This window comes from Dipodomys spectabilis, unplaced genomic scaffold, assembly GCF_019054845.1.
Source record: "Dipodomys spectabilis isolate Male_0828 unplaced genomic scaffold, ASM1905484v1 ptg000105l, whole genome shotgun sequence".
In the NCBI taxonomy this organism is placed as follows: domain Eukaryota; kingdom Metazoa; phylum Chordata; class Mammalia; order Rodentia; family Heteromyidae; genus Dipodomys; species Dipodomys spectabilis.
Window position 1 is genome coordinate 418,298 of NW_024870782.1, and position 25,056 is coordinate 443,353.

At 38.9% G+C, this 25,056-nt stretch overlaps 1 pseudogene; it reads left to right on the plus strand.

Annotated features, from left to right (window-relative positions):
- The first annotated feature begins 24,756 nt into the window (after window positions 1-24,756).
- Window positions 24,757-24,853, plus strand: LOC122114088 (annotated as a pseudogene).
- Window positions 24,854-25,056: the final 203 nt, after the last annotated feature.

A 25,056-nucleotide genomic window follows, 5' to 3' on the forward strand; every position in this document is an offset into this window, starting at 1 on the left:
CCCGTTTAAATAAAACCTTAAAACAGCTGTAAAGTCTGACTCTTGGTGGTCTTTTTGGTGGGGGTCCTGAGACTGGAGTATAACAATGTTTCCATTTTTCTCTAGTACTCCTCGAGATTTACACTAAGGGTTTGTGTGGAACGGCTCCTCGGTGAATCCCTGAGGAAACCACTTGAAGCCTCCTCAGGAGAACGCCATTCAAGCCAGCCGAGCAGGAGAGTCTCTGAGACTATTTTCTCCAATAAACCACCAGAGAACCAGAAGTGGAGCAGTGGCCCAGAGGGTAGAGCTCCAGCTTTGAGAGACAAAACTGAGCAACAGATACAATCCAGACCAGGCAGGAAAGCCTCGGAATTGCTTATGTCCAATTAACTACTAGCTGGCAGGAAGTGGAGCTGTGGTGGTGGTAGAGCCTCAGCCTTGAGCAAAGCAGCTCAGGAACACATTGGGCCCTAGTTTAAGCCCTTGGATGGCCACAAAAAAATTCAAAAAGAGAAGGCCAAGTTTATGTATCAGTGCCCTACCTACTTATGTGTGTATGTATATTACCTCCCATAGTGCAAACTCTGCTTTTATTTACTGGTTTATTTTTCAGATATGCTAGTTGTGCATACTGCATCATTCTCTTCATTTCAGGCCCATTGCTTTTCTCTTCTAGGGTTCTAGGCCTGTGTCTTTATATGATGCACACTGAAGCTCTCAGCAGCCTTTCTTTACATTTTATTATGAGGACAATGCAGGAACAATCTCAAATCAGGCAGGGTAAGAGAAGATCATGTTTCTTAGAAGTAACCGTTATTCAGAAAATTAAACTTGAGAACATAAAATGGCAGCATACTTATGTAAAAACTACTATTAAGAAAAAAATGAAGGGGGTGGGAATATGGCTTAATGAGAGAGTGCTTGCTTAGCATGCAAGAATTCCTGGGTTCGATTCCTCAGGCACCCGTACACAGACAAAGCCAGAATATGTTCTGTGGCTCAAGTAGCAGAATGCTAGAGACAGTGCCCAGGCCTTGAGTTCAACCAAACTACTGGCAAGAGATAGCTACCTAGGTAGAAAGGTAGGAAGAAAGAAAGAAAGAAAGAGAGAGAGAAAGAAAGAAAGAGAAACAGAGATGAAAGAAAGAAAGAAAGAAAGAAAGAAAGAAAGAAAGAAAGAAAGAAAGAAAGAAAGAAAGAAAGAAAGAAAGAAAGAAAGGAAGGAAGGAAGGAAGGAAGGAAGGAAGGAAGGAAGGAAGGAAGAAAGAAAGAAAGAAAGAAAGAAAGAAAGAAAGAAAGAAAGAAAGAAAGAAAGAAAGAAAGAAAGAAAGAAAGAAAGAAAGAAAGAAAGAAAGAAAGAAAGAAAGAAAGAAAGAAAGAAAGGAAGAAAGTTGATAAATGAATCTGTTTTTGATGTCAGAAGGAAAGAGGGGAACACTTCCCAGTCATGAGGATTTCTGCAGTGTGCCAGGACACCAGCATCGCCTTCACACAAACGCAGAGCAGGATGACTGTCTCTCTCCCACTTCTCAGGCAGCCAAGAGCCCCAGAGTCAAGAGGGCAGAGCCAGGTTCTAACTCAGGTGCTTGGAGACAGAAGAGAAATGGCCCTGTCCCTCCTTGGACTGGGGATTTGCATTAATGATGTGGAGAATGAAGTAAGGAGAATGGACTGGCAGAGATAGAAGGGCCTTTAAACCTGACAAATGGAGAGTCAAAAACCCACTCCCTAAGCCCAGAGAGCAGGGTTTTTCTACTCTGTTCCTCCCCTCTCCCACACTATACTGGCTCTCTATTGGTAACCTAAAGATAACCGGAGGCACCCTTCACCTGAGGGAGGAAGGTTAATTAGTCATCGTTTGAAGAGACTGAGAAAAGCCTGACCCTGCTGTAACTCTAACAAATGTTTCAGATTTCCCCCGTTGTTGGCTGTGCCTGGAATGAATCAAGTGGTTTTGCAGCTCACATCCCTGTTGAGTGTGTACATTCTGCCTCCTAATCCTCCAGGCTTAGTTCTCTGCACCTAGCCTGGCTTTTGAAACTGTTTTCTGTCCTTCAAATACAGTGTTACACTGGAGTTCTTCCTGCTAACAGAGCTAGGGCTTGGATCCTGAGAACTTCATTTGAACCCCGGATGGGTCAATAATATTTCTTTCCTTCTTCTGTAGCTCAAGAACTCCAAGAACATTTAGAGTGCAAGTAACTTCTCATCACCAAGGGAAACACAGGAATTTCTTGAGCATCTGGCCTTTCAGAACAGGAAGTCAGAATGTCCTAGACTTCCCTGCCTTGGCTGGTTTAACCCTGTGATAGAGACCTCAGGTTCCTGAGCTAGGGTGATGGGCATGAGCTATTGGTTCTCTGCTAGGGTCAGAACTGTAATAACATTGACAATACAAGTCAACTGCTTATCACAAAGGGCTTGGGGAGCATATTAAGCCTTTCAACAATGTGCCTTTCAGAACCCTGTAGGACACGTTTATAATGCTTGAATCTGAGAGGCTGGGCTTATGGATGTGCTACACTTGAACCTTGAGGTCTGACTCCAATTCTGGTGTACATCAGCATTCATTTTCCAAAAAATATTCTCATAAATAACAAATAGGAAAATTACTTTGATTATCCCTCACTCTTTTTCCAGTTGTGTGTCTCAAACTGAAGCCTGGGCGCTGTCCCTGAGCCCTTCAGTTCAAGGCAAACACTCTACCAGTTGACGCACAGTGCCACATGGGGTTTTTTGATGGTTCATTGGAGGTTAAGTGTCTAACAGGCTTTCCTTCCCTAGGCTGTCTTCAAACTGCGATCTTCAGATCTCACCTCTTGAGAAAGTAGGTTTCCAGAGCCACTGGAAACTGGCGTATTGTTTTTGCCAGACTTGGGGCTTGAAATTAGGGCCTGGTTACTGTCTTTGAACTTCTTTTTCTCAAGGCTAGCACTCTACCACTTGAGCCACACCACAGCTTCTGGCTTTTTCTGAGTATGTGGCACTGAGGATTCAAACCCTGGCATTCATGCATGCTGAGCAAGCTCTCTACCACTGAGCCATATTCCCAGCCCCAAACTTAAGATTTTATCCCTCAACTTGCCTATTCATAAGAAAAGGCTTCTGAGTATAAATCATTTTAACAAATCCCTATAGACAAAGCTCATACTAGGCAGACTCTAACCATGTGATGACTTGACAAATGCCTCCACTTAATTATGTATCATGTTTCAACACTTAATAAAGTATTAATGAAAATAAGTCAATGTACTGAATTATTGTGTATAATTTTATAATATATGTGCACAACAAGAAATATTATGTGTATAATAATACTAAATTCAATAAAAAATAAAATGAATAAAATAAAAATTAAATACAAAATCAATAATAATAGTCATAATATAAAATAAACATACATATGTACCTATATATCTTGTATTACACATGTATACAAATTTTTTTCTATTGCAGGCCTTAATTCAGGCACTGGGAACTCTAACTTGAAAATCTTTTCCTCAAGAACAGGGAGCTTTGCCTTCACACAAGGTGCAAAAGAGTTACTTGGAGAGTGAGCTCAAATCCCAGCAATGGCAGAAATACTGGCCCCAGTTCCAAGACAGTGACTTAATATTTGTAATAGAAACAGTTATGTTTATTCAGTTCCATACTGAACACTGAAAAAAATCATTGTAGAATTTTGTACAGCTATTCAGACATCCATCCCTTACCCCAAAAGTGCTTCTTGAGCACTACATAATTTTTTGTACATTTTTTATTTTAAAAATGTTGTACAGAGTGGTCACAGTTACATGAGCAAAGTAATGAGTACATTTCCTATTGAGCATTGTTGCCTTCTCATTTGTGTTTCCCTTACCATCCCTTCCCTCCCATCTTCACAACTAACTTCCCTGCTGAGGTCAGTGACTTAATTATTTATTTTTGGATTGGCATGGGGTTTGAACTCAAGTAATGGCAACTCTGCACCTTCCGTCACATTGCTACGGATTCATCAAGACTCTGAGTTCAAATCCCAGGCTAGGAAAGAAAACTGGCAGAAATTCCAAACCAAGGAGCTTTATTATTTCAATTTAGATAGTTAATTAATGAATTAATTAGTTAATTAATTTTGCCAACCACGGGACTTGAACTCAGGTCATGGCAACTCTGGCTCAGCTTCACTCTCCCTAGGTTGGGATGCAGCCTCGGGACCCAAAGCTGATCCTGGGACCCTAGGCCCAGAGGGCTTTCAGGAAGAAAAAACAAGCAGAACAGCACAAAAAGTGGGGAGCTGTAGAGGGCTCAGGGTTTTACAAATTTTTCTTTGCATGGTGACCATCTTGGGTCTGAATGACATGGTTTCATATTGGACCTGTCCTGCCATTGCTGATGGATGGCAGACTATCAGGGAAGCCATAAGCCCTGGGTTCAAATCCTAATCCTTACACTTACCAATGGCAGGCGATCACAAGAGACTCGTTCCTATGCATAAGAATACAGACTGAAAAAGTAGTTCATGCATTTGTCTAATCTAAAATTGGATGCAATAATCCTAGGATGCTGATTGACCTTAATTAATAGTTTATTAAGCATGAAAAGAATGATATTGTTTCAATGGAGATATAATAAATACCTAAGAGTTGGTAGGAACATAGTAGATGTCATTCAGTCATAAATAGACAGCTCTGGAACTCTTTAACAATATATATTTATTTGTATACCACCCTCTGCCTATCCATATATTGCTGTTTGGCCAAACTTGGGGCTTGATCTCAGTGCCTGGGAACCACCTGACAGCCTCATTGGCTAGAGGCTTCTGAGCTCACACTCACCCAATCATGAATTGGGTCTGCTAGGCCCTGAGTTCAGATCCCAGCACTGCCAAAAATTTAATCTTTGAGTAAGAAGCCGAGTGTGACACATGTTTTTCTTCTCTGGGAGAGTCCAGGGTGTCAGGAATGATGGAGAACATATCTACAAATCTAGATGGTATGTGATATGATGTAAACAATATAATAAATGGTATAGGTGTCATCAAAATCAATAAAATAAATGCTAAATAAATGAATGAAAAAAGAAATAAAATGAATAACCACACTAAACGTGATATGGACTAAACATCTGTATGGAAGTATAAATTCCATCACACAAAACACGGTATCTACTGAACATCTGTATGAAAGTTTAAATCCTATCTTTAAAATGTATATAAGGAGTATGTTTTCCATGCCTGAGGCTTGAATTCAGCCCACCCCCATGAGAAAGCAATAGCGGGAAATCCTGAGATACTGGTTTCTGGACCAGGAAAAGTCATAGAATGCAATCGATCTGATCAAATGAGTAGTTCATGCATGATGTGACTAGGAAATGATAGGCAAGACTCATGGGGTATCACTTAGTTGTAAAGCAGTGTTGATTAAGTGTGACAATAGTCATCACAGTCATGAAATGAAGGCATCTGGAAAGATCCAAAAATCAGTAGACACATGGTAGATTGGATTCCATCACAGGTTATCGTCTCTCCTACTCTATACAAATGTGTACTTATTTGCATACTACCGTCAACTTATGAATGGATGACTGCTGTGTGCCGTCCCCCAACACCCCCACCTGGGGGTCCATCTCAGGTCCTGGGAACGGACTTACTCCTTAGTGGCTCACAGGCTGGTGTGCTCACATGGACCCATTCATCAATTGGGACTGCTGGTCCCCAAGTTCCGATCCCAGCATTGTCAAAAGATTCATCCTGATGTCAGAAGGCAATTGTTGCACCTGTTTTCCTTTCCTGTGCAAGTCCTGGGTCTCAGCTAGGATGAAGAATGCATGGGCCACCCTGTGGCCATGGGAATAGGTTGTTATCATGTGAGCCCAGTTATACCTGCCATCATATACTGAAGAAAATACACAATACATCCATGAATAGCATACAAAATAGAATAACTACACTAAACGCACAATGCAGTCCACACACGGAATTGAATATCCATCCCATGTTTAAATGATGCATTCAGGACAATTGTGGCCTCCATGGTGCTCGATCTCTGTTTCTGGGAAACGCCCAGCTCCTTAGTGGCTCGCAGTCTGGTGTGATCACGTGGACCCATTGGGAAGTTGGGCCTCCTAGGCCCAAAGTTCAAATCCCAGCACTGACAAAATTCACCCTGATGTGAGAAACCAGTCATTGCACAAGTTTTCCTGTGCTGTGCAAGTCCTGGGTCTCAGCTGGGATGGAGAATGCATAGGCAACTCTATACTCATGGGAATAGGTTTTCATCCAGATCACCATAGTTATATCTGTCATCCTATACTCAAAAAAATACACAATACATCAATGAATAAGACACAAAATAAAGAGAATGACCACACTGAATGAAAGATGCTGCCCATCCATGTATGGAAATATAGATCCTCTGTTTAAATGATGAATTTATGACTATATTGGACCCCACCAGGGCTCCATCTCAGGTCCTTGGGATGGCCTAGCTCCTTAGTGGCTCACAGGCTGGTGTGTTCACCATGACCCATTCACCAATTGGGCCTGCTAGGCCTTGAGTTCAAATCCCAGCACTGCCAAAAGATTCACCTTGATTTGAGAAGCCAATCAATCCACCTGTTTTCCTGTCTTGTGAAAGTCCTGGGTCTCAGCGAGGATGGAGAATTCTACATAGGCAACTCTAACGCCATTCGAATAGGTTGTTATTCATGTCAGCATAGTTATATCTATCACCATACTCAATAAAATACACAATACATCCATAAATAAGGCACAAAATAAAAAGAATAACTACACTCAATGCAAGATGCATAGCACACTTGTAGGTAATGAGAGATCCTATATTTTAAAAAGGCAGGCTTGTTATTTTGTCCAGTGCTGGGGCTTCAAATCAAGCCCTGGACCAGGCCTGACATTCCAGTCTTCAAGGATGTTGAGATTTCCCTTCCCCCAACGTGCAACAGAGCTACCCAGACCTCAGTTCAAATCCCAGCACTGACAAAAGATTCCTTCTGTTGTCAGAAGCCAGTCGTTGAACATGAAATTCCCGGGCTTGCACTAGGATGTAGAATGCATAGGCAACCCTATAACTATGGGAACAGGTTGTCATCCATGTCAGCACAGTTATAACTGTCACCATACTCAGTAAAAAACAATAACTCCATGAATTAGACACAAATTAAGGAGAAGTGCGCCGAATGTAAGATGCTGTCCACACATGTATGTAAATATAGATCCTATGTTTAAATTATGAATTTATGACTATCTCGACCTCCCTGGGACTCGATGTCAGGTCCTGGGAATGGCCTATCTCCTTCGTTGCTCACAGGCTGGTTTCCTCACCTTGACCCTTTCCCCAATTGGGCCTGATAGGCTCTGAGTTCAAATCCCAACACTGTCAAAGGATGAATCCTGATGTGAGAAGCCAGTTGATTCACCTGTTTTCCTGTCCTGTGAAAGTCCTAAGTCTCAGCTTGGATGGAGAATGCATAGAAAACCCTATAGCCAGGGCAATAAGTTGTCTTCCATGTAAGCACTGTTATATCTGTTACCTTACTTAGTAAATTACACAATACTTACATAAGACAGAAAATAAAGAGAAAAAGTACTCCAAAGGCAAGATGCTGTCCACACACATATGTAAATATAGATCTTATGTTTAAATTATTAATTTATGACTATCATGGCGCACCCTGAGGATCAATCTCAGATCCTGGGAATGGCCTAACTCCTTTGTTGCTCACAGGCTGGTGTGGTAACCTTGAACTATTCACCAATTGGTCCTGCTAGGCCCTGAGTTCAGATCCCAGCACTACCAACAATTGGATCATGCAGTAAGAAGCCAAGTGTGAAACTTTTTTCCTATTCTCTGAAAGTCCTGGGTGTCAGGCATGATGGAGAACACGTCTACACATTTAGAGTCCATGTGATAGGATATCATCAATGTAATAAAGGGAATGGGTGTCATCATAATAAAATCAATGGTAAATAAATGAATAAAACAAAAAGTACAAGGAAAAACCACATCAAACGTGTATGGACTGAACATCCATAGGTAAGTACAAATCCTGTATTTACAATGTATATAAATATTATGTTTTCCAAGTCCGGGACTTGAATTTTGGGTTACACTACAGGCCTGACTTTCTTATCTTCAAGTACATTGAGCTTCCCCTTCTTCCACAGTGCTGCAGGTTTACCCAGACTCTGAGTTCAAATCCAAAGCCTGGCAGAATAACAGGGGTGAATTGCAAGCCAGGGCGCTAATCTCTTTTAATTATTTTTTGCTCAGCAGGGGGCTTGAACTCAGGTTGTGGTAACTCTGCCTCAACTTCGATCACCTTATGCTGGGGTACAGCCACCGGACATACAGTAGATCCTGGGATCCTAGATCCCCAGGCCTTGTGTGGCAAAAATGTACAGAAAAAATGCAGCGAGATGGCCTTTTTATGTATTCTTCCTTTGCACGGTGACCCTCCTGGGTATGAATGACACTGTTGCAAAGGGTACTTCACCTTGAGGGAGTCATAGGTCCACATGGCAATGTAGGCCCTGATTTCGAATCCTAGTCCTGACAACAATCAATGGCAGGAGATACTAAGAGACTCATTCCCATCCATGGGAATAACAAGGTAATATTATCAATGTCACTGTTGAATGAGTTGATGGTGAATGATGTTCCTATAAAATTAGACAGCATCATTACAGGAGACTGATTTTATTTAATATTTATGAAGCATTAAAAGAATACTATTACTTACAGGAATGCAACAATTTCAGGATATTGATTGATTTATTTAATAGTTGGTTAGGAATGAAAACAATAACATTAATTACATGGAGGCATTATAAATATCCAAGAATTGGTAGAAATGTAGTCTATATAACTGAATAATGTATAGACATCTCTGGCAATCTATAAAGGTATATATTTATTAGTATACTACCATCTGCATGTCAATCTGTTCTTATTTTGTCAACCCCAGGGGCTCGATCTCTGGTACTCGGAACTGCCTGTCAGCTCAATTTGCCACAGGATGGCAGGCTGACACTCACCCATTCATGAATTGGGCCTTGTAGGCTGTGAGTTCAGATGCCAGCACTCCCCAAAAATGAATCGTGTAGTAAGAAGCTGATGGTGACACGTTGTCCTTTTCTGTGAAAGTCCTGGGTGTCAGGAAGGACGTGCAATACATATGCAAAACTATATCCTATGTAATAAATGTAATCACTGTTCTATGTGTCATAATAGTCAATAAAATGAGTAGTCAATACATGAATAAAACAAAAAATAAAATAAATAACTACACTGAATGAAATATGGAATCAACATATGTATATAATTATATATCATATATTTAAAATGTGCACAAATAGGAGGTTTTCTAGTGGTGGGCATCGATTTCAAGCCTAAGGAACAGACTTGAATTTCTTGAATTCAAGGAGGCAAGCTTCCCCTTCCCATACAGTGCAACAGCAGGGTTACCTAGACTATGAGTTCAAATCCCAGTCCTGCAGAAAAGAAAATGGCATCTACATGCTATGTGATGCCCAATTCGTAGGTATTTCATTTGGCCTCCATTCAATGAATGTGATTGTTTAAATGCTTCATAAAATAATTAATATCGAGTGTCCTATAATGTAATTGTGCATAATTTTATCCTCGAATCATTCACGTACTGCCCATTAAATCATGACATACATCACATTCCTTTGGCAATCCTATGAATAAAAATGAGTTTCATAGGATCTCCTGCCATTTGTTGGTGGCAGGACCAGGATTCAAACTGTGGGCTCCAGCTCCTACCACTTAAACCTGAGGATAGGGAACTCACAGGTCTGTCCACGAACATCAGCAAAACCAATGATTAGCCAGGCATCAGTGGCTCTCAGCAGTCCTCCTTAAAACTTAAAAGGCTGTGAAAGGAGTATCATGGTCAAAGTCACCCTAGGCAGGAAAGTCCTTGAGACTCCTCTCCAACTTGTGCCAACAAAGCCAGAAGTAAAGCTGTGTGGCTCCAGTGGTAGAGAGCTAGCCTTGATCAAAAGCAACTCACAGATTGTGCCCAGATCCTGAGTTCAAGGTCTGGGAACATCAGACATACACAACAATCTGGGCAGCCATCCAGCTAAAGCAGGTCACCCTCTTGTCCCCAACTGGATTGGATAGAATTCCCTGGGAAAGGAGCTGCAATCCTTTTGACTCCACCCATTCTGCCTGCATCACAAGATTCTAGCCACACCCCAATTGTTTCATGGTTCTTTCTGACCAATGGTATACAAGAATGGTTGCCACGCCCACATTCCATGCTGCCCAGTAGCACCATGATTCCTTCTGTTTGTTGACACCACTACCAGCAGTTGAGGAAGGTAGAGGTGGCTGAGTGGTAAGCAAGAGACTCGAGGCTTAGGAGGAAAGGCCTTTCTCAGGCCCACCATGTGCCTGCCTGAGCCCCGGCCCCCTCCCCCCATTCCCCATGGAGCAGCATTTCAAACCTGGTGCTGCTGCCTCTGACCCATGGTTTCCTCAGGCAATGAGGCAATGGTTTGCCAGGAGCCAGCTTGGGGCCCGGACCTGGTCCTGGCTCCCCTGAACTCTGCTCATGGCCTGAGTGTCTGTCATGCCTTTGCTATTGCTGCTTGCCCCACCTGGAGCACCTGCCAACAGCTTCTGCCAGAAACACATGTGAATGGCTGCCACACAGCCCCGCACCCTGCGACCCCATATCCCCTCCCCTCCGACCCGGACCCGAGCCTCTCCTGTACCCCACAGTCTGGCCCATGCCCTGCCACAAATGTGCCCCAGGGGTTGGGGTGGGTGTTGACCCAAGGATCCCACCCCCATCCCCAGCAGCTAGTGTCCCAGGAAATGGGGAGATGCAGGGTTGGGTGAGGAGTGGGTGCCACAGATCCCCTGACCTGGAGCAGTGAGAGCCATATAGCTGTACATCTGCACCCTGCCTCTCCCTGGTGGGAACCCGGTGGCTTTAGTCAGAGGTGGGGAGCATCATGTCTACACCTGCTTTCTGGGGTCTTTTCCTTTTTTTCTGGGGATGGGAGGTGTTGGATGCAAAAGATAGACACCCTTGCAGTGTGAGCCCTTGTCTTCTGTGCTCGGTCAACCTTTCACCTGAAGACAGAGAGACAGAGAGAAAGAGAGAGATTATCTTTTTCCTTGTACAGCCTGAATGTGCTCAGGTGAGTGATCAGTTGGCAAATTGCAGGTGCTGCATGGATGAGTATTCTGTCAACGGTCTGGATGTTTGTGTGTGTGTGTGTGTGTGTGTGTGTGTGTGTGTGTGTGTGTATAGGTGGGTTGTAACAAGGAGGCTGAATGCTTTGGTAACTTCTACCTGCTATCTTTGCGGCATGTATGGGCTTCACAGCTGAGGTCTCGGGCTTGGAAGGGGGAGAGGCTTGAAGCGGACACAGCACTGTTAAATTACAAGAACAAGGGATCTGTGTGCAATGGAGCTGTGTACTCCCTTGGGGCTGGTTGGTGGGAGTGGGAGCTTGGGAGGACCTGGGGGTACGGCCTGCAAGGGGCAGGTTTCCCAGGGGGAGAGAGAGCATGGCCAACACTTAATAAGCATATGAATTCTGCTAGTACCGAGCGCAACAGCATAGGTCAGACTCTGGGTCTTCTCATCATGACGTCTGATGGGTGAGGCCAACCCTATTTTAAATCTTGAGCTGTAATCTTCAGATCTCAGCCTTCTGAGTACGTAGGATTATAGGTATGAGCCTCTGGCACCGGGACTCCGGTTCTTTTTGGTATATTAGGGTTTGACCTCAAGTCCTTAGGCTTGCCAGTGAGCTCTTCTACCATGCGAGTCAAGCTTTTCTGTCTTGGGCATTTCTGAGATGGAGAATTAACATGCTCAGCCTGGGCTGGATCATGGCCCTCCTATCTGTGACAGGCATGAGCCACCAGGCGCGGTCTTCTGTAGTTGGGATTGTAGACATGTAACACAATGCTCAGTCATTGGTTTAGATGGATTGTCCCAAACTCAGTCCATGGCAGCCGATTCTAGACCAGAGGTGAAGCTCTGGGTTGGGCCTCAACCATTAGACTTCAATCTCATCATGAGACAGTTGTGAGGAAACAAGGGATTAATACAGAGAGATCTCTGGAGCAGGGAAAGGCACAGAGGGAGGGACCATCTGATACTGTTCTTGGCAATTCTGTGAGCATATGATACCCGGAAAGATCTCAGATGGTGTTATTAATGGTGCAACAGGTATGGGATTATGAAACAAAACATGGCTCACTTTATTATCCTATCCCCATGAGTATCGGGATCCTTCACTTTGTTCAGTTTTGAAGCTGGTGAAACTGAGGCACAGAGAAGCCAGTTGACCTACTAATGACTCCCAGCTGACAGGAAGGTCAGCCTGACTTCTCTGCCATGCTCCCTAGGGCAATGGGTGCTATTCAGTCCACTTCTTGTGGTGGGAAGTCCACTTCTTTTCAGTCATGGGGCTTGAACTTTGGGCCTGGGGCAGCTCCCTGAGCTCCTCAGCTCAAAGCTAGCACTCTACCACTTGAGTCACAGCACCACTTCCAGTTTTCTGGTGATATTTTGGGGATAAGAGTCTCACAGGTGTTCCTGCCCGGGCTGGCTATAAACCATGATCTTCATATCTCAGCCTCCATTGTACTTAGGATTATAGGCCTGAGCCACTGACACCTGGCTTAAGTGTAACTCTGACCTTCTTCCTTTCTCTTTCTCTCTTAGGAACTGATTCAATTGGGTGCTGGAGGAGGTGGCCCAGCATCCCCATGTGGTTGGAACCAAGGTGGCCCTCTCATTCAGGAGGTAGTCTGTGGGTCAGGAACTGTCTCACTCAGTCTGTTGTACCAGCTCCATGAGGTAAGTCCCTTTGTGCCCTGGCTACACTGTGACAGTTATCCATTGCCCATCTAGCCTTACTGGACTCAGTACTGTGTCCAATGCTCTTTTCTAGCAAAAATTTCTGGCTAAAATTATGATACATAGTTACAGAATTAAAATGTAATGCCATCTTAAGAAAGTAATTTAGGGTTCTGGGAATGTGGCTTCATGGTATGGTGATTGCGTACCTTGCATGAAACCCTGGGTTCAATTCCTCAGTACCACATAAATTGAAAAGGAAACACTGGAAGTGGTCCTGTGCCTCAAGTAGTGGAGGGTTAGCTTTGAGGAAAAAACCAAAGAGCTGAGGAATAATTCCCAAGCGCTGAGTTTCAGCCCCAGGACTGCCAAAACAACAACAGCAGCAACAACAACAATGAACATTTAGTTAGTAAATGCAAAATGAACCCATACTTGGAATATATAATTCCTCCTTCCCTACTGATACCTGATAATAGTTCCTAATTCATGTACTTTACCTATGTTAGGATACTGTGTTGAAAATATGTTTTGTTCATTAGATCACAGCAATTAATGCCAGTAATGTGCTTAGATGTCAGGTGAAGATTAATTCTGGAAATTCAAAGATTCCAGGCTTTTGAGTGGGGTCACTGCTAATCACAATGAGAAGGGTAGTCTAAGTGAGATTTGGAAACTATTTTGGCCAGTCATTGCTCCAAAAAGGCAGAGACTAATTAACAGTTGTGACAGAAGAGAAGGACTAACTCCAGATGGAAAGAAAAAATGATAATAACTAATGTATAGCAGAAACCGTTCTAGGGAACCATTCTTGGTTATTGAAGAACTAGTTATCAACTAGGCTTATTCCTCATTGCCTTTAGCATTCAAAATCTCCAAGGCTAGTTCTTAATCTCTGTGTGATAAATGTATCTCCTTCTATGCTGTTCTTTCATACCTGATCTCCTTTGCTTTCTAAAAATCTGTCTTTCTGACTTGGAAAATATTATATTAAGCGAAGTAAACCAGGCCTAAAGAAACATAGGCCCCATGGCTTCCCTTATTTGCAATAGCTAGTATATGTATGAGTCAAGCGGAAAAGTTCAGATAATATGATGTTAGGAAAATAAACCCTTAGATATGTATTTTAATGTTTTTTCTTTCATGCATGTGTTTCTAACGCATTTATAAGATTATTTCTTTGTTGCTTTGTATGTCCCTCCCCTACAGTATAACCCCTGCTTTCACTATATTTGATGTCAGTATAACTTGTAGAGGAGATGGGGAAAAACAAGTCGTTTAAGGATATAGGTGGACCTGTTGCAACAGTGAGAAGTACAAGTTGTCATGTCAAAAACGAGCTTTACAACGTAGGTGGGGGGGGGAGAAGGATTGGGACTGGGGGGGAGGGGGAAGGCTGGGAAGGGATGTGAAGGGTAAACAAAGGAGGAGGCTGCAATGCTTGGTAAGAAATGTACGCATTATCCTGCCCATGTAATTGTAACCCCTCTGTACAGTATGTTCACAAATAAAATAAAAAAAATAAAAAAAATAAAAATCTGTCTTTTTTTATTTCTCTATGAACATTTCCTGATACTAAATACAACTACAAAGATGAAAGAGGATGCTAATGTAAGAGTTCCTTAGCTCATGAGTCATTAATGCAACAAAATGGAAAAAGAGGACATATTTATTGCTACCTCAATTATTCTGAAAAGTTGCAATGTCAAATCATTTGGTTCAGATTTTCATTCTTTGTCTACATAGTGCCATTAAGTGCACATAAATGCAAATATGAGCCAGGTGCTGGTGGCTCATGCCTGTAATCCTATCTACTCAGGAGGTTGAGACCAGAGGATTGTAGTTCAAAGCCAGCCTGGTCAGGAAAGTCCATGAAACATTTATCTTCAATTAACCCCAGAAATCTGGAAGTGGTGCTGCAGCTAAAGTGGTAGAGTGCTCAAGTTGTGCTGAAGAGCTGAGAGACAGTGCCCAGGATCAATGTTCAATCCCCACAACCAACAAAAAAGTGCAAATATAGCTTTAAATTTCCCCCAAAGGAATGATGAAGTCAATAGTAATCTTCCCAAATGATTTAGTAGTACACCTATTTTTGCTAACTTATTTTTTATGGCTTCTTTGCTAAACATATTCTCTTCTTTAAAAATTGTCAAATATTAGCTTTATAATAAACTTCATCTAAAATTTCTTGGTTCAAAAGAGAAGTTCATACAGTTGATGTCGCTTAGCTTTCTTACTGTCTTAGTTCAAAGTCAACCCAGGCAAGAGAGTCTGTCAAACTGTTATGTGTAATTAAACACCAAAAAAGCCAGAAGTGGAGTTTTGGCTCAAGCAGTGGAATATTAGGTTTGGGCCAGGTGGGAAAGAAAGACAACTGTTCAGGGACAGGGGCCAGTCTCTAATTTCAAGTCCCAGAACCAGCACAAACTAAACAAACAAGCACACTAAACAAACCCTGGGTATTTCTTTGGGACTCTCCTTAAAATGGTGGTGTTCCGAGAAGTGGCTGCTTTTGCTGATCATACTCACTAGATCCTGCTTTTTTGGAATCCTTATTGCTATGGAAAACTCAGGACCAGACTAAAGGAATTGATAACTGATTCCCGCAACAAGAGAATCATCTCAGGAGTGAAACATCCATCCATAAGACACTTTAAAACCTCCATATCTTTGCTTCTTTGCAGTAGAACACTTTTAAAACAAATTTACTTCCTTTTGTTCTATGCTGGCCTTCAAATGGCATATTGTGTCCTTTTCTAATACTCTCAACCAGAAGTTTACAGACAAGTTTTATATGAGTAAAAGACACTCAAAAAAGTCAGGGACAGAGTTTCCTTCCAGCCTTGGATTCTTTTCTTGTACAGTAAAAAGGAAAGCAATAGTTAATTTGAACTTTGTAATTTCTCTACGTTCAATTCCTCTCCTGGGATCAGTTTACACTTCCAGTAACAGTTATTTCCACTTACTTCCAGTAACAATCTATGGTGCTGCTCAAAAAAAAAAAAAGGATGTTTTCTGGTTTCATTGAAATAGCACAAGGACACATTTGTACATGAGGTAACACATGTTTCAGAGACAACTAAGTAAAGAGAAATGAAATTTAAATTGCTTATAAATACATTATCCATTAGAACATTTTTTCAAACTTCTTATGTGCTCTGTAAATTAAAGTGAATTTTAAATGTGAAGAAGGTTCTCAGATCATTTATTGTAAGTCTATGTGCTGTGCATTAATTTCCCAAGTGTACATGAGTTAACAGTAAGAGAAACAATAGCAATTATAGGAGAAAAAGAAGTTCTGTGTTTATGTATGTGTGAAATACAATATAGAGGACTCTACAAATAAGAAAACATTGAAACAATAAAGCCAAGTCCAGTATGTAGATTTATGGGATGATATAGAGAAAGCATTACTCCTAAGTGGAACATGAAGCATGAGGCCACTCCCTTTCTAAATCACGCTTGCTAATCACGTAAATGTGCAAAAAGTAGAATGGAAGAATGATTCTGTTTCCAATTCAAGTCAGATATGGGAGAATAGACTTAACTGGAAAAACGAGTCCATCTTGAGAGAACAGGAATTATACTAGCAATGAACCTGGTGGATAATATCACATTTCTTTTTCTTTCTATTTCTTATATTCTTTTTGTTGTTGTTCATGGCACTTGAAATATGGGACAGGGCGCTGTCCCTCTGAAACGCAGCTCAAGGCTAGTGCTCTTCCACTTGAGCCACAGTGCCACTTCCAGTTTTCTGGTAATTATTGGAGAAAAGAGTCTCCAGGACTTTTCTACCCATGCTGGCTTTAAACCCCAATCCCAGATCTCACAACAACTTGGTTTATGATCACATTTCTAACAGTGTACACTCAGGATATGCAAGGTATATGTTCATCTATCTTTATATGAATTCTTGAGTTAAAAATCTGGGCTACAGGTTAGCCTTTACACTCACAAAGTTTGAAGTTTAAAAGTTGATACTCCTGGAAAAATAAAACCTAAGAATGTAAAGGAGTCTGGGAAGTTCAATTTGCATCCAACTTGGACAGTATAGGCTTTGAGACACTACCTATAATTAACCAGCCAAAAGCTTGAATACCAGTCACGAGCAAGATTGCTGAATAACAGATTTAGGTTTTTGCATACATACATACAAACATACACATACACACAGAGACACTTATAGGTGCACACAAAAATACACAAATGAAACAACTCTCAGAATATGTGGAATAGTTAGAAAACAATAGAAAATAGGTCCTGAGTAAGACTAGAATCAAGTGATAATTTTTAATATTGGAAAGCCCTCTAGTGAACTTTCCCCCAGAAATTGAGAATATTACATCGGTAGGGACCAGAGATAATAAGAGAGTCAAGCAATCATTATTAACGGGATAGAATCAATGGTGGAATGAACCAGTGAACCCTGCAGGTGCATCTGAAAATGTTCATATCCTGTGTAAAATGTTAAAACATCTTTGAAAATAGTACATAAACAGTCTGAGCAGTCAGTCTGTGGATAAGATCACAGGAGAAGTTAAGAATTGCTAGTCTGTTTCTAGATTAAATAAACAAACTATGGCAGGGCAATGTGATACATGTCTGGAATTCTAGCACTCAGACAGGAGATTAGAGAGTGGAATTACATAACGATAGATTCCCTGGACCAGGTAGAATAATTTTGTCTCAGTAAAACAAACCAAGCAACAAGAAAGGAATACACAGTGGGAAGTTTGGGCTAATTTTGTAATTATGTTTTGAGAAATGAAGATTCCTATTGAATGCATCTCATATATTTCCTCACTTGTGGTTTAAATTCTCTCATCATTACAGAACATTCCTAAATGCAAAATAGCTCATGATTCCCATCCAAAAGTTTGCAAAAGTAAGTAAGCCTCATTGTGTTGGATTCCAAATAAATTTTGAAGGTTTACAAAAGCTTAAGTCTGGAGAAATAGCAAAGTTCGTCTAATGTAGGACTTTGCAGACCTCGTTAAATTAGAATTTCGATTTAAAATATATTTTTTGATTTTGTTTGTAATTTCATATTCTATAGGATACTACAAAATTCTTTTTAAGCAGAGGGATTAATTGAAAAATTCACAAATGATTCTGGCATTCTATTTGCCTAGATACTCTTTAAAGAGAGTTAAAATTAGAACATAGTTAATAGATAATTCCCACATGTGTACCATGTTAATGTGAATAATCTAGACAGAGTTGCCAACAAATGGATGACATTAATTTACACATTTAGAAAAACCAATTTTTTAAGGGTTTGTTTTAATATGGTATGAAGAGAGTAATTGTGTGACATCTTCTTTCTTTTACCTATATATAACACAGGAAGCCATTTCCTTATTTACATGCCTCTGTATACATGGAGAAAAATGCTAGGTTTCGAGTTTGTTTTCTATTTTGTTTTTGTTTGATTGGTTCATCCTAGAGCTTGAACTCTTGGCCTGGGCAGTGTCTCTGAGCCTGTTTATACTCAAGGCTTGTGCCCTACCACTTCAAACTCAGTGCCACTTGAGTCTGTCTTTTGTGGAGAAGTTTTTTGGAGATAAGATTCTAAGAAACCTTCCTGCCTGGGTGGACTTTGAACCATAATTTTCCTATCTTAGCATCCTGAATATCTATGATAGTTAAAAAAGTATAAATATAAATAATATTTGCAAGTGTTCTGATCTCAAGAATTCCAGTGGAGGAAAAATGATGCAGCTCAGTTTATTGTGGTGTTCTTTTCAGAACAAGGAGGGCGTCACATTTGCAGAGGTGTAGTATTTTTTCAAAATAGAGATAAGGTATTCATGATGTGAATTAAGGAATTTTAAGGTGCCACTTACAAGTTGGAAACTGTTGGGCTAGGATGACTTTATGGCATAAATCTTGGGCATGATGGTCATAGAAATAATAGCTTACTCTGATAATTGCTTACTCTTGAAGAATTAATTATTACATATGCTTCATAGTTTTATCCTCTACCAGAATGTGGCTATTTTTCTGTTGACTTCTCAATCTGTAACACCCCATTGGAAACTGCATCTATTGCAGAATTGCATAACATGCAAACATGTACTGTTTTGAATTTCTCAGGAATGTTGAGAATTTAAAAATGAGTAGTTATTAGTCATATGAATTTTGAAGAACACATATATTCTGTCCTCTTCACAACTAACTTACTTTTAAAAGTTATGGGTTTCTGTAGCATTAAACTGTTTTCTGTTTTAGAATGAGAAAGTACTAAATTTATTCTTTTTTGAAAAATTTGGCATGCATATTGTGAAAATATTGTCTAGTTGGATAACATTCAAGTTGATGACTCTCTGATAAAGAAAGGGTAATTAATTAAAATTAGATGTCAAATAGTATTAATTTTTAAAATATTACTACATAAAGAATATTATTTACTGTGCCAATACAGTGAAATTATATTTTACGCAGCTTATTTTTTCAATTTTATTATCAAAGTGATGTACAGTGCGGTTAGAGTAATTGTAAGGTATTAAATCATAACTTTTCAAACTTGTTAACCCTCCCTCATTTTTCTCACAGTTTTCCTTCACCCCTTCACTCCTCACAAGTTGTAATGTATCTTTCCAACATATTGTCTTGTGAGTATTGCTATTGCATTGGTTTGCCTTTTGTCCTTTGTCTCACCATTATCCTTTTCCTCTTCCCTTCACTAATTAAGGCAAATGTATACACAATACAAAATGAAATACAGCAGGGATAAACCATAGGGGAAAAACCCAAAGAAAACAGAAATCACATAGTTCATCAGAAACAAAAACCACAAATGAAAAAAATCTGTTTCCATATCTTGGAATTCGTTTTGCTTAGCATCAGCTAATATGGTTATATATACACATAACAAAGCCACTGGAAAATAATAGCTGCATGGATACTATATCATGAAAACAGCATGTTAACTTTTTGATGGTAAAGGTGGAATTAGGATTGGTGAATTCACGGTTGTGATAAAGGATTTTCAAGAGTTTTAAAGTAATGACAGTTAAATTTTAATTGTTCAAAATTTTTAACAACTTAGCCTATTAAAAAAATTTTAAATTTGCTGGAAGAATAGGCTTTCATGCAAAGAAATCCAAAGAGACTTAGTAGAGAGGGAGCATTGTGGATGAAGATGGATCTTTTTCACACTAAACAAACAAACCTGAGAAACCTTGCTGTAAATCCTGTAGGTTCCCTTGGATTTGTCCTTACCCAGGAACTATATTCTCACTGTTTGAAACAAAGTTGTATTGGAATTTAAATTCAAAGTTCTTAAAAAAGTAAGGCATCAAAATTTGTGAATTTACCTTTAATTACCAAACAGTAATTCTCTGAAAAAGATAATTTGAGTCAAAATATTTAGGGAGAAAATGCCCTCCACAATGAAAGACGGTGTTGGGATTACACATTTCTGTTTGTAACACTTTCCACAATGTATTTGGATGTGAAGCAGTGAAACACAGAAAAAAAATCTGATTGGATACTTCATACCAATTATTTCACATTTCTAAGTGGCTCACATAAAATAATATCCTTATTAATATGAGATAGTGAAGACTTCTGTTATTACATATGCCAAAAAGTTCAGAAAAGAATTGAGCAAACGAAAAAGTTAATAAAGAATAGTTTTCTTAGAAGCCTTAGCTAAGCATATTGTCTACAGCAGTGAAGGGAGGCCGAAACTTTTTGATATAAATTGTGTTAGTATTTTTACTCCCTAAAGTGATTTTACAGAGCCCATTTGGCTCACTACAATGCAAGACATGAAAATAAATTCCACATCCAATGAGGCAACTTGAAGAGTTTTAAAAGACAAATAATGAAGATGTAGCAGTGGTGGAGCCCGTATAGTCCTTCAGCTTCACTAGACTTGAAGCCAAGAAGCTGTGATTAATTGGAACTCCGGCAAGAGCTAAGAGGAGGACATAGAAGTGGGACATAGAAGCATTGTCCTTTTGTAACAGACACTGTCTTCCAAGGTATGGGTGATTTAAATCTATTCTCCTCCATACATCTTGGTGAAGAAATGCAAGACCAAGAGAAAAATAATCTATTGAAATAATTTTGCATAGAATAACTTCACTGTTCCTGATACGGTATGTAAGGAGAATTTTAAGAGAGAAGATAAAAGTGCATTATTTTTTGGTTTCCTCTAAGCATCATGTTAGCAAAATATATCTTTGAGGTTAGACAATTCTGATTGAACCAACAAGTGATGGAGTACTTATTTTTGTGGGCACTTTAGACACAAGAAGTCTTTCAAGGTAAAAGAAAAAAATAAAGCCAAATATTTGTGAGCACATCTTCTTGGACTGGAGACAAAGTTTTACATTAGATTTCTCAGCATTAACATAGATGTTGTTTCATGGCGACCAAATGCAAGAGGGAAGGTTAATGTACTCACTTGGCCAATTAAACAGCATGAAAGAAGAAAATGGCAAATAATATTTAATGAATTACTTTGAACAATTACTTTGACAGAAGAAAGAAGGAAAAATATAATTCAAAATCAATTGACTTCTAAGTATGAAGAAAGAGTAGTGAAGAGAGAATAGAGAAAATATAGAGGATTGTTTTCTCTCCAGTGGAGTAATGGGTTCTTGATCTTGTTTCTTCCATTCTATCCTCACAAGCTACCAAGTGTGTCTCAGAACTGGATTATCCAGTTCAGACAGAAAACTCGTAGAAGAAAGATACTATTTGCAGCAGATGTAGGTGATTTATAACCTTAGACAATCTATTTAATTCTGTTCAAAATTCTCCCCTATTCCAAACTTCCCTCTTTGAACAGCTTTGCTTGCTTTTCCCAAGACTGCCATTCATTAACTGATTAAAATTTTGAGAGGTCATATTCATACTCTCTAGAGGTTGCTGTTTGGTTGTGATTTTTGTGTGTTTTTGTTTCTTTTCGTGTTTTTTAACTGAATTTTAAAAGGTTGTGCAATTGTGTTACAATTAAATATATCCATCTAATTGCCCAATGCTCCTAGATCAGAGTCACTCCTTCCATCATTCTCAACCAATCCTTTCTCTAAGACTTATTTCCAATTTACCACTTCCTTTATCATATGTGTACATTGACTATTCTAGCTTTATTGCCCCTTGTTCATTTTTCATTCATTCTATGTCTTTAGTATATTTCCATTCTGGTTTCAACTTCCTTATAGTCATACGGTTAAACTGTCTATTAATACTTTGAAAGGTTTATATACATTCCATGGACTTTAAATCCTGCATATTCTTGAACTGATGTCAGCTTATATTTCCATAATTCATTCATCGGCAGCAACAATTTGCAAGACTGGAGACGTGAGACACCTAAACATGATTTTATTCTCATCCATTTGGAAGATTAACCTTTAGTCAAAAAGAAAGTTAAAAAATGGCTTAGAATGTATTCCTAACTATGAATTTTTATAAATGGCTTTGTACAATTGTGTGATTCTTTTATTTTACATGGAATAATATTTTCTACTATCTATAAGTTTTGGAAATAGAAGAAAATTAAAATTTATACCTAGAGAGGAATACTATAGAAATAGAAGACAGATATTAGTTTTGTCATATCTCTGATGAGTACCCATATTCAAGACTTAAAGTCATTTCTTACTATGTTAGACAGAGAGAAAACATAAAATAACATATGATAAGGCAACTATTTGTGACTTTTTAAAATATACCTTATTAAATGATGAAATTTATTAGCTTAAGTTTGGGTTTGATATTTAGGAGGCTGATCTATTTAACACATTTCTGGAAGGCCCTTACTGAAAAACACAAATTTTGGGTGATACTATTTCTACACTTTAATGAAATGGTTGAACGTGTTTGGCAATAGTGCTGTGTAAATAATTCAACTCTATTGTAACTTGCTCTCTATACTTGAAAAATTTGTAAGTTACTAAGTATCATCAACTTGTCAAATGTTATTTTGGCGAATGTGATTTTAAAAAGTTTATTTGAAAAGGAATACACTTTCCGGAGATTAAATGTAGATTATCATTGGTTTGAGAGTGACATTTTTATAGCACAGAACCATGTTGTACTGAAGTCCCAGTGTTTTGAAGCACTCCTTAGTGCTTCAAATGTTTTTTTCTGAATTACATTTGACCTCTAAGTAAAGTTTTCCGAGCTTTGGTAGACCAATTATCGATCTATCCTTCCAGGAACTATTTTTTGGCCCACTTATATTGGAATAAAATCTTTCATTAATCATAGGGGAGGGGTATTAAAAATAATCTTATGACACTTTGTGAACTTGTTCACTCATATTGGCTGGTCATCTGTAAGTTGAATGTTTGAATTACAGTACTTTCTCTCAAATTTTGTGCTCATCCTTCATTTTAAGTTGCCTTGCATTTCACAATTGCTTACTGCTAATTCCTGGATCTCAAGGAATTGGGGCCCTGAAACATAGGAAATGAGAAATTGAGATGGGTCTTCAATTACTTTGTGTTGACATGTTGCATGGGCCTGGGTGAGAAGTATTGCCCTTGTTATCTGATGATGCAGGTAACTGGGACCTGGGATCCTAGGACCCATGGGTACTGCAGAAGAATAATATTTTTTAGACATCTTAGCAAAATTTGGGCATAATCAGTAGGAATTTTTCAGAAATATGGAGAAAGACAGTTTGGGACAAGCGAGTTAAATCAATAAACAGAACAGCAGACTAAAATCCATTATAGATTAGCGGAAAACATTGCTTTTTTTACCATGTGGATTCAGAAGACCAAGAACAGTTGGAATGTATCACAAGTTTATACTAAAGACATTGCATTGATACTTTTTATATTCTAATATATATTTTAAGCCTAATTATTTATATTCCAATTCTATTTATTGGAATAAATAAATATCAATTTATTTGTCAAATTATCAACTAATTCCAGTAAGTTTCACTGTGTGAAATATAAGATCAGCACATATAAATATAAAATATATAACTATATATAATATAATTAAAAGGCACACGTTTTGCATTGTTCTGTTGTAGTGACTGTATCAAAAGCAAGTCTGTTTTAAAGTATTATTCCATTATCTCTACCTCAGTGTTTGATATAGTTAGACCTAAAGCTTTACCCTTTGTAGATTTACAGCATGGAGGCAAGAGGAAACACTGTGATTAAAACATTATGAATTTAATCCCTAATAACGAGGAGAAACACATGGACTTCTCCTGCGACTATGAAAATATTTGGTGATAAAAAGGCAGTAGTGTAAGTTCCTGCCCAGTTGGATGGTAGATAGGCCAGGACATTAAGTAATCATGCATACTAACAATTTTTTCACCTTCTTGGCTTTAGCTACTTTTGAAATGGAAGATATAATAAACAATTATAATTTGATAAAATACTTTCTAGTCTGAACAGCTCTGTTTGAACTGTTCAGCTCTCTATGATCCCTTGTAACCAAGATGAGTTTTGTTCCAGTAAGACAATCTATGCTGTCAGTGTAAGATATTCTGGTTGGTCTGTTCCCACATGGAAGAAGGGTAAAGGCTCAGGTAGACATTTGTGCCAGTAACACCTCATTTGGGAAAATGTCAGCTGAAGAAGTTTAGAAGTAGCTCTTAAGCAACGCTTACTTTGAATCCATTAGGTCCACAAAGCTAATTCAGTTGGATAAATAAGTACTTGAAAAAGCCATCACCTTTGGACCTATCTATAAATAATTGAGAGTACGATCAAATTCCAAATAAAAAGACTTAAGATAGTCATTGACAAAAAAAATTTGCAAATGTGAGCAATCGACTGATCAATATAATTTTTTCCACTATTCACAGAATTTTAGAGAAATAAGATCGATAGCATTGTTAGGAACAATAAGGTTTCCTTTTTACAGGTAGGCACCCATAGATATAAGCCTGTATAAAGATTGCATCATTAACTACTTAAATTTAGAGGATACTACATGCTTCAGCAGTACGTATACTCAAATTACACTACAGAGGTTAACATGGCACTTGCACAAGGATAATATGAAAATTTGAGAAGTATTCCATATTTTTCACTCTTCAGATGCAAGAAATGAAAAACAGTTATTAAAAAGTTGATTACAAAATTACAAGTGTAACAATACAAGTAATTCATATAATTCAATTTAGTTTGATATCAGTGTATTAAATCTTCACCTCAGAAAAGCTTTTACATACCATAAACTTTACAAAACTTTTCAAATTAGACAACATTGTCATTTTATCCCAAAGAAAAA